Source organism: Pseudopodoces humilis, chromosome 2 (genome assembly GCF_049639895.1).
Source record: "Pseudopodoces humilis isolate 2021_Gansu_Grassland_sample_001 chromosome 2, ASM4963989v1, whole genome shotgun sequence".
In the NCBI taxonomy this organism is placed as follows: Eukaryota; Metazoa; Chordata; class Aves; order Passeriformes; family Paridae; genus Pseudopodoces; species Pseudopodoces humilis.
The window spans coordinates 38,524,175-38,537,108 of NC_142201.1; positions in this window are offsets into that span (position 1 = coordinate 38,524,175).

Genomic DNA, 12,934 nt, shown 5'->3' on the forward strand with positions numbered 1-12,934 from the left:
AGTCACCCGAGCTGCACAATTTTGCAGAGGGACGGTGCCAAGGGAGATGTCCATCTTCCACTCTGCCCATGCCCATTGCTCTTAACAAGAATTAGCTGGCGAAGGCTTCGAGCAGGCAGAACCCAGCCAATCTCTGGAATGGCTCTTAAGTACCTTAGCTGCCACCTCAGCGCCTCCTCTTCGGCCTGGGTAAAGCCCCAGGTCAGCAGCAGCCTCCTGATGCAAAGCAGCACCTGCTGAAGCTCTGGCCAGTCAAGGACAGGTTACGCATCCCTTAAAATAAAATTAAATAAATGCATTTCCCCACCCCTTTGGCAGTTCAGCTCCTTTGTAATTGATGGTTTCTCTCCCGAGTCAGGGGGTCCCACCTGCACCCGGCATTTTCTCTCCAGCCTTTCTTTCACCCTTAGCCGTAACATTGTGCAAACGATTTAGGAAAGGAAAGACAAAAGATGCAGGACTGCTTTTTCACTCCTCCACGGTTTGTACTTGTATGGCTTCTAAAACGTAGCCAGAGAATAAAAGAAACACGCTGCTATTTGACAACTGTGATACTGTGATACATTTTTGATTTTTTTCCCTAAAAAACCCACATGAAAACTCTGCAAATTTTCCTTTCCTTGGGGTTGGTGTTATTATTACTCTGATTATTATTTTTTGTAAAGTTCATCCCTCAGAAGAAGACTTTGCCTCATGCTCCCTCCAGCTCCCTGGGGGGTTGGGAGGGTGAGCGGTCCCTGGGCCGGACGAGTCCCGGAGTAGGGGACAGGCGTAGAGAGATAATATTTTGGTTATTATTTTTATGTATATTATTTCATCTCTCCAACCGAGCTGATGCCTTCCTGCTTTTCACTATCCCCCTGAAGTGGCCTGGCAGAGTCACCTGCGAGGTAGGGACCAGAGCTGCTGAGAAGGAAGCCAGGGGTGGGGACACAGGCTGGGGTCAGGGTGCCAACCTCCCCAAGCCTGCCAGCAGCCCAGCCCTGCAGCCGAGAGGCTGCGAGACACGGGGGACGCCCCAGCCTAGAGCCCTTGAGTCAGAAGCGGGGCACAAATGAAGTAAAGAGCACTAATTCCTCCTCAGAGACCCTGAGAGAAGAAGCGGCAGCCTCCCTCCCCTCCCCCAGGGCTTGTGGAAATGTGTTTTGTGTGCCGTGAATGGTGGATGTCGTCTTGTCATTGTTAATAACGTGTACGTGAACGCGATTATTTTGTACAGTCAAATTAATTTATTTTCTGACATCACCCTTTTTTTTTTTTTTTTGGACTCCCCTGGAACAGTACAGAGCACACCAAAGAATTATCTTATTAATTTTGGTGATAGATTGTTGTTTATGATGATGTGATTTGTACAAAAAAAAAAAATCATTATATTTTTCAGCTTACTTGAATGAACGATGTAATGTGAAACAGACTCTTCCTGCATGTCCTCCGTGCGGTGTGTTGGTGCTGACAATATATAAATATATGTATAGTTCATAGAGATATTATATTATTAGTACAGTGCATGGTGCTGTCACTCTGGAAGCCTTTAAACATTGTCTTCATATTGTTGTGTTGGATCTAAAGAAGCAGGCGTTACTTTGAAAACAAACAGAAAACTTGAATAGAAAATAATTTTTTAAAGTTCATTCGATTTGCTTTTTATTCGTTTTTCAAAGCCCATTTGAATAAATAGAAAATAATAAAGTAAGGTATGAACTTTTTAAAAAATAATGTATGTAATGTAATCTTATTAGAGATATATTGGTGCTGATTTATAAACGAACTTTTTAATTTATGCATTTTTTCAACAACAGATTGCACTATACATTACAACATGGCAGGGTTTATAAACTATGGCTCGGGGGGATATATCACTATTTTTATGTATTTGCTACACGTAGAGTCACACACTTTCCCAACAGTTTTATGACACATGATACCTCCTAAATAATAATAAAAAATTGCTAATTTAAAACTTTTCATCTCTGTAAACCCCATAAAAAACAAAACAAAAAAATTATCATGCAAATGAATAAAAATATTATTCCTATGTATTGCATGTGCCTTACTAACAGACAAGGGGCAAAGACAGACCGAAACACCCCCTTTTTCCCCCCGAGGGTCAGCAGGTAGATTCAGATCCAGCCATAGCCTCCCAGCTCGGCAGGAGCAGCACCGTGAGGTGTTGGGGGCGGCTGAGATACTCCGGCTTTGCCCAGCGAAACGCGTGAGTAAATAGGGTTCTCCTTCGGATTTACCTTTGGCTTTGCAGCCAGGCAGAGGAGGGATGCTCTGGGCAGAGGCAGCTTTGCTCCTGGGGGTGTTTGCCCGTGAGCCGGGCTAAGGGCGGGGGCGGGCAGAGGATTTTGGGGTGCGTGGTTATGATGGAGCAGCTGGGTGCTGTGCTGCTGGCATCCCGTGCACAGGGGGAAGAGAGGGACAGACACAGAGAAGACACGGGCACAGGTCAGACATTTAGGCACACGACATTCTTCATCTCTCTCAAGGACAGCTAAACGGAATATCAAATCAAATCAAATGTTTATTTCTGTTGGGGAGAAAAAATAAAAAGAAAAAAGAAAAAAAAATAAAAAGGGGAGGTCTTCCTGTCAGTATTCTCTTGAGGATACTCGTGAGTTAAATAGCGCTACTGCTCGGTAGTAGCCGTAGAAGCGAAACAGTGTGCCAGAAGATGATTCTGAAACACAGGGTGAGGTCAGACGAGAAATAACGCCAGGAAATCACTGGAATGAAGGAGAAGGAAAACCCCGAAGTTTTCAGAAGCTGAGTGAGGACAGGTTTCTCGTTTTGAGAGAGGAAAACTGAATAAAATCAGTGAAAAAATCCGGATATAATCGTGTGTCAGCATCCTCCAGGATTATTTCCCCTTTCAATTTTCTTTTTTAATAAATTAAATACAACTAGCCTAGAGTGATTGCGCCCCCCGCCCCGTAATTTACCAGTGCTCGAAAATGACTGGTCAAAATGTCAAGAACAGTTTCACCAAAAGGTTAGAGTGTTTTTTAAGTCAGTTTTGTTAAATGTGGTAAAGGTGAAACAGGTTGCAAAGAGTTGTTTCAACCAGAATGACAATAACCAACATACGAAGCAGAAAAACACTCATAAATGAGGGCTCCAATCAATGGGAAAACTTATAGCTCCCTAATGAAGTTTCTTGTGAAAAGGAGGGCGACACAAAGCCACCGAGACATGAATCATTCATGGGAAATATAAAAGATAAAAGATATCTGACAATGAGCAGAACCTTGTATAGAGTGTCTAAAACAAGTTTCCCCTTCTTATTTTCTGCTTCCCCCCCCCTCCAGCCTCCCTCTCCTAGTGTTCCCTGCCCGCCCTATAGAGTTAACATTGACCAGTGCACGTCCTGCCCCACTTCAAAGTAATTTAGCCCAGAACGGAAGGCTTGGCGCTTGGACAATCTTCATGGTGTGTTAGGATTTCTATGGCAATTGGCAAGCAAGACGTTCCCATCTGAATATGGCTCAAAGAAAGCCACTTATTGACACCGAGTTGGCCATCATCAAAGACTTCATCTTTTCCTAGGCGAAACGTGGTCCTAGCAAACACTGTTTAAATCATCCAGCTTTGTAGTCGCGGCTGGGAGACATCTCGCCACACACTATTGCTGGCGCTCGGCCCTTTAAAGGCGAGAGCGGCGGTAGCGAAGTTTGAAGGGACTAAGAAATTTCGGGAGTGTGGGAAATGGCATTGCGGGGAGGGGGGCTGTGGATATGGGTAAGAGGGAGAGTTTTCGGCGGAGAGTGGAGGGGCTGCGCCCCCCAACGCACCAGCCACGGGCAGGGTGTGGGACGCAGGGCAGCCGGGATAGGCTGCTGCTTTGTTTTTCAAAGGATGGGTGGCGGGGAGAACCAAGGATTTTCAAGGGTTTTCTCCGCGTGTTTCGTGCTTCTTGAGATGTCGCCAGGGAGTTGTGAGGTGCTGGCAAGGACGGACTGTCGCACATATCCTCCCTCCTCGCCCCCCCCGCCCCTTCCCCCGCCATCACCCCGGAAAAATATTTTCAGGTAGAGCGGGCCAGGAGGGATCAGGGAGTGATGGAGTGTGCTGGAATACACACTCACACTCACACGCGGACACACACGCTCCCCCCTGGCTCGGACACCCGAAGGCGGGCGGGGCGCTGCCAGCGCTCCCCCCCGCATCCCACGTACCGTCAGCACACACAACCACGCTCCCGCATTCACACACACACCACGCAAGTGCCTAATCAGGCAGGGAGAAGTTCAAAGGCAGGTTCTTTGAAATTCAAACTACTGCTTTTATGGTACATCAACATGGAGCGTTAGGATTGCTATGGCAATGAGCGAAGCAAAAGCAAGCTGCATTTAAAATAGTCCACCTCGATTCGAGACACTCTATTAAGATACAGTTGCATTGACCTTTAGTTTCATGCCGTGTTAGCGCAGTCAATTTTCACTTCATCAGAACGTCTCATATTTTTTGGCCTCTCTCCCAACGACCCTTCCCCTCCCCTTTTTATTAGGACCCCCCCCCCCCACTTCAGCAGATAAACAAATAAGCGAGGAAGAAGCTCCGTCTCCAGCTCTTCTCCTCTTCTGCCTCCCTCTTTTTTTTCCCCCCCACCTAAGTACTTTTATTTGCAGAGCGATTGTTCTTTGTTTATTTAATACAAGTACTGTGTGAATGGTGAAAAATAAACACGATGAAAAATAACCAAACAGATGATTCCGCCAAGTGAAAAAGCCCGGACTTAATAAAAGTGCGAAGCAGTCACCGTTGAATGAGAAATCCTTTGAAGTGGAACTTATTATAGGAAGAATACTTTTTGGTTTCCCTAACGACGCTGCTGAATTGAAAGGGCTCGCCTTTGTCAACGATTTGTTCTCCTTTGCCGGGATGCCCGCAGAAATTACTTACATGGGCTGCCTTAACATGCAGCCTGCAAATCAGTAACTTCGCAGCTCAGACTCGCAGACGCCGCTCTTCTAAGGACAAAAAGAAGTCAGGAGGAAAACACCCCAACCTTTCACTCAGCCTCTTATTTTGGGGGGTGGAGGGGGGCGGAGGGAGAGAAGGAGGTTTGGGACGAGGGGGGGAGGCGAGTGTGTCCGTGTAGCAACACCCCCCAGCCCCCAGCCCCCGCCCCCCCCGGCCCGCCCCGCCAGGCGGCAGGACCCGGAGCGGGACCGTCCTCCTCTCCGTCCCGGCCCCGGAGGGAGCAGGGGGGCGGCGGAGCTCCTCCGGCAGCACCGTGTCTCTCCTTCCCCCACCCCCGCTCCCCCTTTTTTCCTCCTCTGCCAAGTGATTTTCCCAGGCAGAGACATATTTAATAAGGGTCGTTTATTACGAAGGCGCTTTGAAGGGTCGCCCCTGAAGCCCTGTGTCCATTTAAAACATGGAGGTGACACTTAAACCTCGTTTTAAAGGAGCTCTGGGGTAGTTCAATGAAAGGCAACTCGTTTGTCTTATGAGCTTGGAAACAACCTCCCTTCTTCTCCTTTTGACCACATGGCATAACTCAAAAACAATAGTTCAAAAGTAAAATGGCATCGTGGTGTTCAGCCTCAGACAGGCACCCATCTAGCAGGAGAGAAAAGGGATAGTCCATAACACAATGTGCTTTTTGTGTCCGACTCTGTCACAAGGATTTCGTTGTTTGCTTTAGAGGCTGCGCCTGTTATACTTTCTTGAAAGTGCTTGTGTTAAACAAGAGTTATAAGTCATCCAAAACAACAAACATTTTGATTTTCTTTGCCTAAAGGGTTTTCCCTGGCCATGGGCACCGTGAAAAAATAATGTACTTGCTGAGAAAGGAGCACCAGTAGTAGCATTACAAGCACAGTGCATTAAATATTGAATGACACGAGGAAAAAAAAAAGAACTTGTCGAGGGGCACTCAGCCTTAAAGTCTTTCTTCAACTTTGTCTTTAGTGCTTGTTGGACTATTTAAGATGGTGTTAATTAAGGGCTGCATCTGATTCCACTAGCCCCCAGCTTTGTCTCTTTGCAGCGCTCCCATCAATAGCCCCTCTCAACCCCGGGCTTTCCCCACACGTTGGTTTAGTGGTGCATGTGTCACTTCTTATTTCGAGGCTGAAGAGAAACCCGGATCGTGCATTAAGGGCAACAGGGAAATAGTAATCAAGCGGTGTTGTAGGGTTAGGAGGGGCTGGCGCGGCCGGGCAGGGGCAGGAGGAGGAGGGTGCGCGACCAAGGCTGGAGCAGGGCAGCAGGGAGCGGAGCCGGGGGCACGGCGCCGGGGTGAAAGCCTGTTTGCACATTGCCAACAGCCTGTTTGGCAAACACGAGGCTGGCGAGCTTAATTTGTTTCAAATTAATCGTTTTCCACGAAAAAAAGAAAGAAAGAAAAAAAAACCCCAAACCAACAAAAACCACGCGTCAAACAGCCCTCCCCAAAATCCTGCAAGGGAACAAGAGGAGCTGCCTCAGGTCCCGCTGCAGTGCCGTGCGGGAGCCCACGCGTGGCTGCGTGGGGAGCCGTGGCGTGTGCCTGTGCCCCGTCCCGGTTGTGCCCCGGCCGCACGCAGGCTGGCGCTACCCTTGGCGGGCCCCGTAAATGAGGCCGGCGCTCAGTGTCGGGAAGCCCCCGGCGGGGTGGGCGAGCCACGGGAGTAGGGGGGACACAGTCTTGGGGACATCCGGCGGGAAGCCTCGCCTTGCATTTACCTTCTCTTATCTAGGGACTCGCCGCTCTCCCCTCCGCGGGGAGCACCGAGGCACCCCGCATTTCGGGGAGAAGCCTTGCCCAGGCCCCATCCCTGCGCCCCTCCCCGGTCGTGGGGGCTTCTGGAACCCCGACGGGGAGCCTCGTTCCTCCCTCTCTGAAAGCGCTGGAGGCCGAGAGGGGCTTTGCCCGTGGGGGGCATCGTCTCCGCGCTCAGCAAATACCAACAGCGGGGGTGCAAATTGGGGGGCGGCTCCGCTTTTCTCTACGACTCCTTTTCAACCTGCCGAAGGCACCGGGTGTTAAAAGCAAGGGGTCGCAGAGGGATCCTTTGCAGGTGTGTGGGGCTGTGTGTCCCCATCCCCCCCGGGGTCAGCAGGGACCCACTGCCCCAAAGTGCACTCAGAGCTGAGGTCGGGTTAGGAGACCCCTTAATTGGATGGGGGGATTGGGGGGGGTGGGGGGAGAATGGTTCACCTCAGTTCTGCCCTGCCCGAGTGGTGAGGAGGGGAAAGCCAAGTGTGAGACTGGGGAACCCAATAGCCAGATTCTGTTCGTCTTCTTCTACTTTTTTTTTTTTCAATCTCTATGTTCCCCCCCTCCTCCTCCTCTTCCTTTCACTCGGCAAGTCCGTCTAAAGCGCTCCAAATGGCCTTTCAAACAAGAAAACCCTTCAAGGAAAAATGGGCACACATCCCCTTCTAGGCACCTTGCCAAAATCTCCCAAGCACCCTACCTGGCATCCTAGCTTAAGTTTCTTCAAGAAGTGTGTGTGTGTCTGAGTATGCGAGGGGAGTGGGGGGGTTCGGGGCCGAGGGGGGGTGGAATTACAGCCGTCCTGTAGTGGTAGACACAAGTTCAGAGCTCCACTTCTCCCCTCTTTAATTAGGCTGGGGAGAGCCGCGGAGGCGCCTGGTTGAGGCGCAAGCGAGGCGGCCGGGCCGAGCGAGTGAGTACCCAACGCAGCCCCGACGGGACGGGCATGGGCAAGCCGGGGGAGCCGCGCCGGGGGGCTCCGCGCTGGCTGGGGAGGAGGCGAGCAGCCGTCCCCCGGAGAGTGGTGTGGGAGGGGAGGATGAGGGTGGGAATAGCGGGCCGGGGGTGTGCCGGGGGACTCGCTTCCCCGAACTTGCGGTGCGGGCCGCTAGGCGAGATTTGGGAGGCCAGTGCAGCCGGTGCTGCAAAAGTCAGCCCGACCCAGCTGTGACTTCACCTATTAGCCCCGATGTCTTTCCGAAGAGATTGGCGGAGTTAAACAGCCCACAATGGGCGCTCTGGGGCGTCTCCAGCCTGACCTCTACCCGGTTTTAATAGTTTCATAGGAACTTCATTAAATCAATTACTTAGTGAGCACATCATCATTTATTTGTAATTAGCACTGAAGAGCTTGATTTTTGCAGCAGCCCTCAGCCCGGTTCCCAGCGGGGTTGGCCATGTACTACAAGCACTTTTGTTTGCTGTGTGTGTTGACTCGTGGTATTATTCGGCCGCCACAATAAAAGTGTAATCTTCACGTCTTAATCTAGCGTTCAGGGGGGAAAGGAAAACAAACACGGCGCGGACGAGGCACCGGTTCCTCGTCTCCGTGTCCCCCCCTCCTCGGGCCGCCGGCCCCGCTGCGCGCAGCCGGGCGCGGTGCGGCTCCCGGGCCGTGCGGCGGGGAGGAGGGCGGAGGGACGGGAGGGTGGGACGGAGGCCGGGGCCGAAGGGGGGGAAAGGGAGGAAATGGGTCATCCGCAGGCAGGACAAAAGAGAGCGGCTCGGTGCCTTGAAGGGCATGAAATAAGGGCTGCAGCTGCGAGTCGGCTGCCCGCGTCCGGGCAGGGCGTGGGTGTGCGTGTTGGGGGGAAACCAGAGAGGCTCAGCGCTGGGGGTGGGGGCAGCAAAGACGCTTTAGTGTGGGGGCTTCGGGGCAGGAAGGGGGATGGGTAGGGGCGAGGAAAGCCGCCTCGGACGTGGGGTGGACGTGACTGTGTTGGGGGCGGGAGGAGAAGAGCATAAACTCCCCGACATAACCAGCCAGGCCTCCTCCGCTTCTTTCCGCCGCCACAGCCTTGTCATCGCTGCCCGCTACGGGGAGGTGGCTCCACGCGTGGGCCGCCCCACGGCTGCCCCCAGGCGACAGCCCCAGCCCCTTTCTCCCACCGCAGAGGCTGCCGCGTCTCCGCGCCCCGCGGTTCGCCCTGTGCCGGGCCCGCCGGCGCGGTGAGGGACAGGGACCGCGGGCAGCCCGGGGGGAGGAGGGCTTTGCAGCCCCCTCCCTCCTCGGGCTGGACTGCCTCCCAGAAAGACGCCCTCCAGGCAGGCAGGGCTTTGGGGAGCGGGGGCTGTATTGGGGTGTCTGCCTGGTGTCCCGTTAGAGGCTGAAGCACATACGCAAGCTCCTGGGCTTATGCACCCCATGCGTAGCCAGTCGCGGGTGGGCACCGAGGCAGCGACCCAAGGGAAAAAGAAAAAGGGGGCGGGTCGGGCTGTCTGTACCCCCTGTACGGGAATAGTACCGTGTTCGGATCTGACGACACCCCAACCTCTGGTACTCAGGGGCTGCCCACATTTCGGCAGTTCACCTGCAGAGGGGTTCTCTCTCGGCTCGGTCCTTCCCCACGGAAACCCGTAGAGGTGAACGGGACGAACAGCCCCGCCGGTACGTGCCTGAGTCGGCTCTTACCGGCTGAGAGGATGGGGCGATCCCTAATTTCCATCCTCGACGTGGCGAGAGCCCGGGTCCGAGGCAAGACAAGTGCAGAGGAGGGTGCAGATGCCACCCGGGACAGAGCCGTCCCTCACCTTACAGCCGGGCATCTCGTCGGGCGGGGTGGGTCTCCATCGCCCCCGGGCCGGGCCGTGGGGGAGCGAGCCTCGGAGCCCCCCAGCTGCAGGGGCCGAAGTGGGGGGCTGGTGGTGCTGGCAGGGCAGAGGTGGCCGTGCGGGACTGCCGTGGAGGCTGCGAGGCCGCTCGCATACGGGTGATAAAACACGCCGGGGGCGAGGGGGATGGGGGAAGCAAACCCTTTCTCCCCTCTGCCCGGAAAACACATCTCGGCATTAGCGTAAGGGCCGGAGGTTCCCAAATTCAAGCAAATAGCAGGGGGAAACCCCGTAAATATAATCTGGGAGTCGGAGAGGAGAGAGGCGCTGTACTTGAGTGGAGCAGCAGGGACACGGCGTGATTTTGATTGCTACATATTTTTAATTTTACATCGCTTAAACGTCGAACATATGCAATTTCTTCTGTCCTAAAATGACCGTCCGGGAAGCAGAGCGGGGCAGGATTGTCGCCGGGGTTGGGATAAATGGGAGTTCCCCTGCGATGGCAGCGGGGAGGTGACGAGGGAGGCTGCGCGGATGGGGAGGCTGAGCGGCGGTCCCAGCACGGCAGGCTCTCTTCTTGCCGGGCAGGAGAGCGAGCCTGGGACACAGCTGAAACCCTAAACATTGAAAAGAAGGAAGCGTTTCCTGTGGGGGAGAATACCCGTACCATCCTCTCCCCCTCCTCCCGAATCTACAAATCCCGCATCTTAGCCCACAGAGAGTGCTCCCGCAGAGTCGCGGGAACTGGTACATGTTGTAGGGTGCTACTTTAAGGGTGTGGGGCTGGAAATGGAGTGATGACCCCAGGCTTTGCAGAGCAAGAGGGCTGCAGGTGGGGAAGGTAGCTCTGGCTGTAACCAGACGAGTCAGCGCGTCAGCCGCGGGTGACACGAGCTGTTCGTGGGAGGAGGGAGAAGGAAAGAAGGACTCCACGCCATCCATCCTCCCTGTCCAACCCGGAGCCTGAATTTGCCGGACAGCGCTCCTGCTGTGCGCGGCTCCAAAGAGCGGAGGCGGCCTGCGGCAGAGACACCTGCCCTGTCCCGCTCTTGTCCGTGAGCTGTGCGGAACTGGGAGCAGGCTCCCCGCTCGGATGTATTTTATAGTCCAAACCCCGTTTGGGGGTGTGGAGGCGCTGCCGCTGTGCTGTCCCGAGGCCCAGCCTCGGGCACTGTCTGTGCGGGGCGGCTCAGCACTCCCCGGCCTCTGGCTCCGGTCCCTTCTGCCCCATGGCGCGTCCTGCCTGGCCACGAGTGTTCCTGTTCGTGCCTGCTCGGTCCCACTCGTGCCTGCCCGTGCCACTCTCCTTGTCTGTCCTGCTTGGTGCTGCTTCTCCTGCCTGTCCCTGCCTGCCCAGCCCACACCCCCTGGGCTAGCAACCCTCAGTCTCTGCCCTTGGTGCTGCTCATCGCTGGCAGGGAGCTCATGGACATTTGTTTGGGGCTGTACCCTCTCGCAGGGTACATCCCTTTCATCTGTACTAAGGAGGAGGGAAGCTGCTTCCTGTGGGAAATGGTTGAGGAGAGAAGGGCCAATGGGACAAATCCAGGCAGCTCTCCCCTATCCCAAAGCTGGAAGCAGCTTCCCAGACACCCACCATCACCAGCCTGGATGGCAGATCATGTTTGAAAGTTGGGGCCAAGCTACCAAATATTTTACAGCAGCTGTTTAACGTTCTACCCAGTTATTAAACACAAATGGGAGTAAATGAAAATTGCAAAGTAAAGCAAAATAAAAACCCTTCTTTCATTCTACTAAAAGACAACATCTAATTAAGGAATATTTTAATTCCACAAAAATGCAGACCCTCCACAGTGACATAAGACTTTGCTTTTGAAACTATAGCCAAATACAAACCAGCCCAGCTCAGACCAACGTTAGGCACAGCCTCAATCCCAAGGGCCAAGGGCCAGGGCAGGCCAAAGACAGGAGTCTGCTGCTTTGATTCTATCCCAGCTCAGATACCCTCATTGTGGGGGGCCTCCTCTGACTTTTTTGTTCTCATTTCTTGCAAGACAGGGAAGCAGGCTTGGCCCAGAGCAGACTTTTAGGTTCCAAGTCTGCTGGTGGCGAGCCAGGGCAGCGCCAGGCGCTGGCTTCAACAGTTGTACCCAAGTGCCCGAGTGTGCCTAACTGTTGGGGACAGCCCTTGGATTCTTTTTACCTCTGCTCTCTAGCACAGAAAAAACCCCAAAACCCTCCCTTGAAAGTGTTCATCATTCAATGCCTGAAAACCTTGAATTATTTTATGCCATCACCTGACCCACGGCAATCTGCCCAGGATTTTATTAACATTTACTTCATCAGTACTTATTCTATTTCTGTTTCTATTCTCTAGCTGGCAATGTTCATATGCCAGATGCATTTGCCATTTAGTGCATCCTGCCAGGGTTAGAGAAATATAACCCAGGAATGAGATTTACCTGGGAGCATACCCATAGGGTCTGATGCTTGCAGCTGGCACCTGGGATCTTTTCAGGGGTATGAACCTGCCATGCAGTCCTTTGGAGAGGGAACTTTGAGCTGGGTACATGCAATTCTGCACCAGGTGGCTCTTAAATTGAAAGTAGAGAAAATGGGAAGAACTTAGGCCCAAATACAAAAATGAACTGCGGGCATTGGGCTCTTCCAGTGGGGTAGAGAAGCAGGGAGGTCAATAGTCCCAGTTTCCCAAGATGGTAATGAGTTGCCAAGATAAGGATTTAGCAACATTTTATAGCATATTTACATATGCATATTTACATATTTACATTATGTAAATGGGGCTACATTCAGTGTCTTGTAAGGTACCATAAAGCATAAATCTCTCTGCCTCTTGGCTGCCCCAGTTCTGCTTTGTGTTTTACCCAAAAAGAGACAATGTCTGCAATTGCAGCTAAAATCTCTCTAGACACAGATTACACATGCACATACCTACACCTGGTTCCCAGCCCTCCCTCCACATAGGCACCAGTCTCACACAAATACCCTCAGATCATGTTGATTAGAAGAATAAATTCCACAGGGATTTTCCCAGAATATAAGGGAAAGAAAAACAGCCTTGAAAGGAAGACGATGCTGCTGGCATCCACTTGCCTTCCCCTCTGAGCTCTCCAAGGACACTACCAACCCCTTACCATCGTACAGAGCATGGAGCACAGAGTGACAGCAAGGTCTCATTTAATGGAAGATGTGGCCTTATATTAATGGCCTGTTTTCTAGTGTTTTCCTAATTTTTATTATTTTGCCACTTAAGAAGCAGAGTCCCATCTTTCCTAGGGATTAAGGCATTTCTCTCTCCTTTTCTCAGCTGTCTATCTGTTGAAGAACTAAGAATATTACAAAACCCATTTATTGTATCTAAAGCAAATTAAAAATGTCAAGGCTGAGGATTTTATTTAAAAAAATTGTTCTGACTGTTGGAAAACATGGGGCCAAATCATCGCCAAGTCCATCTTACCTGCTGCCCTA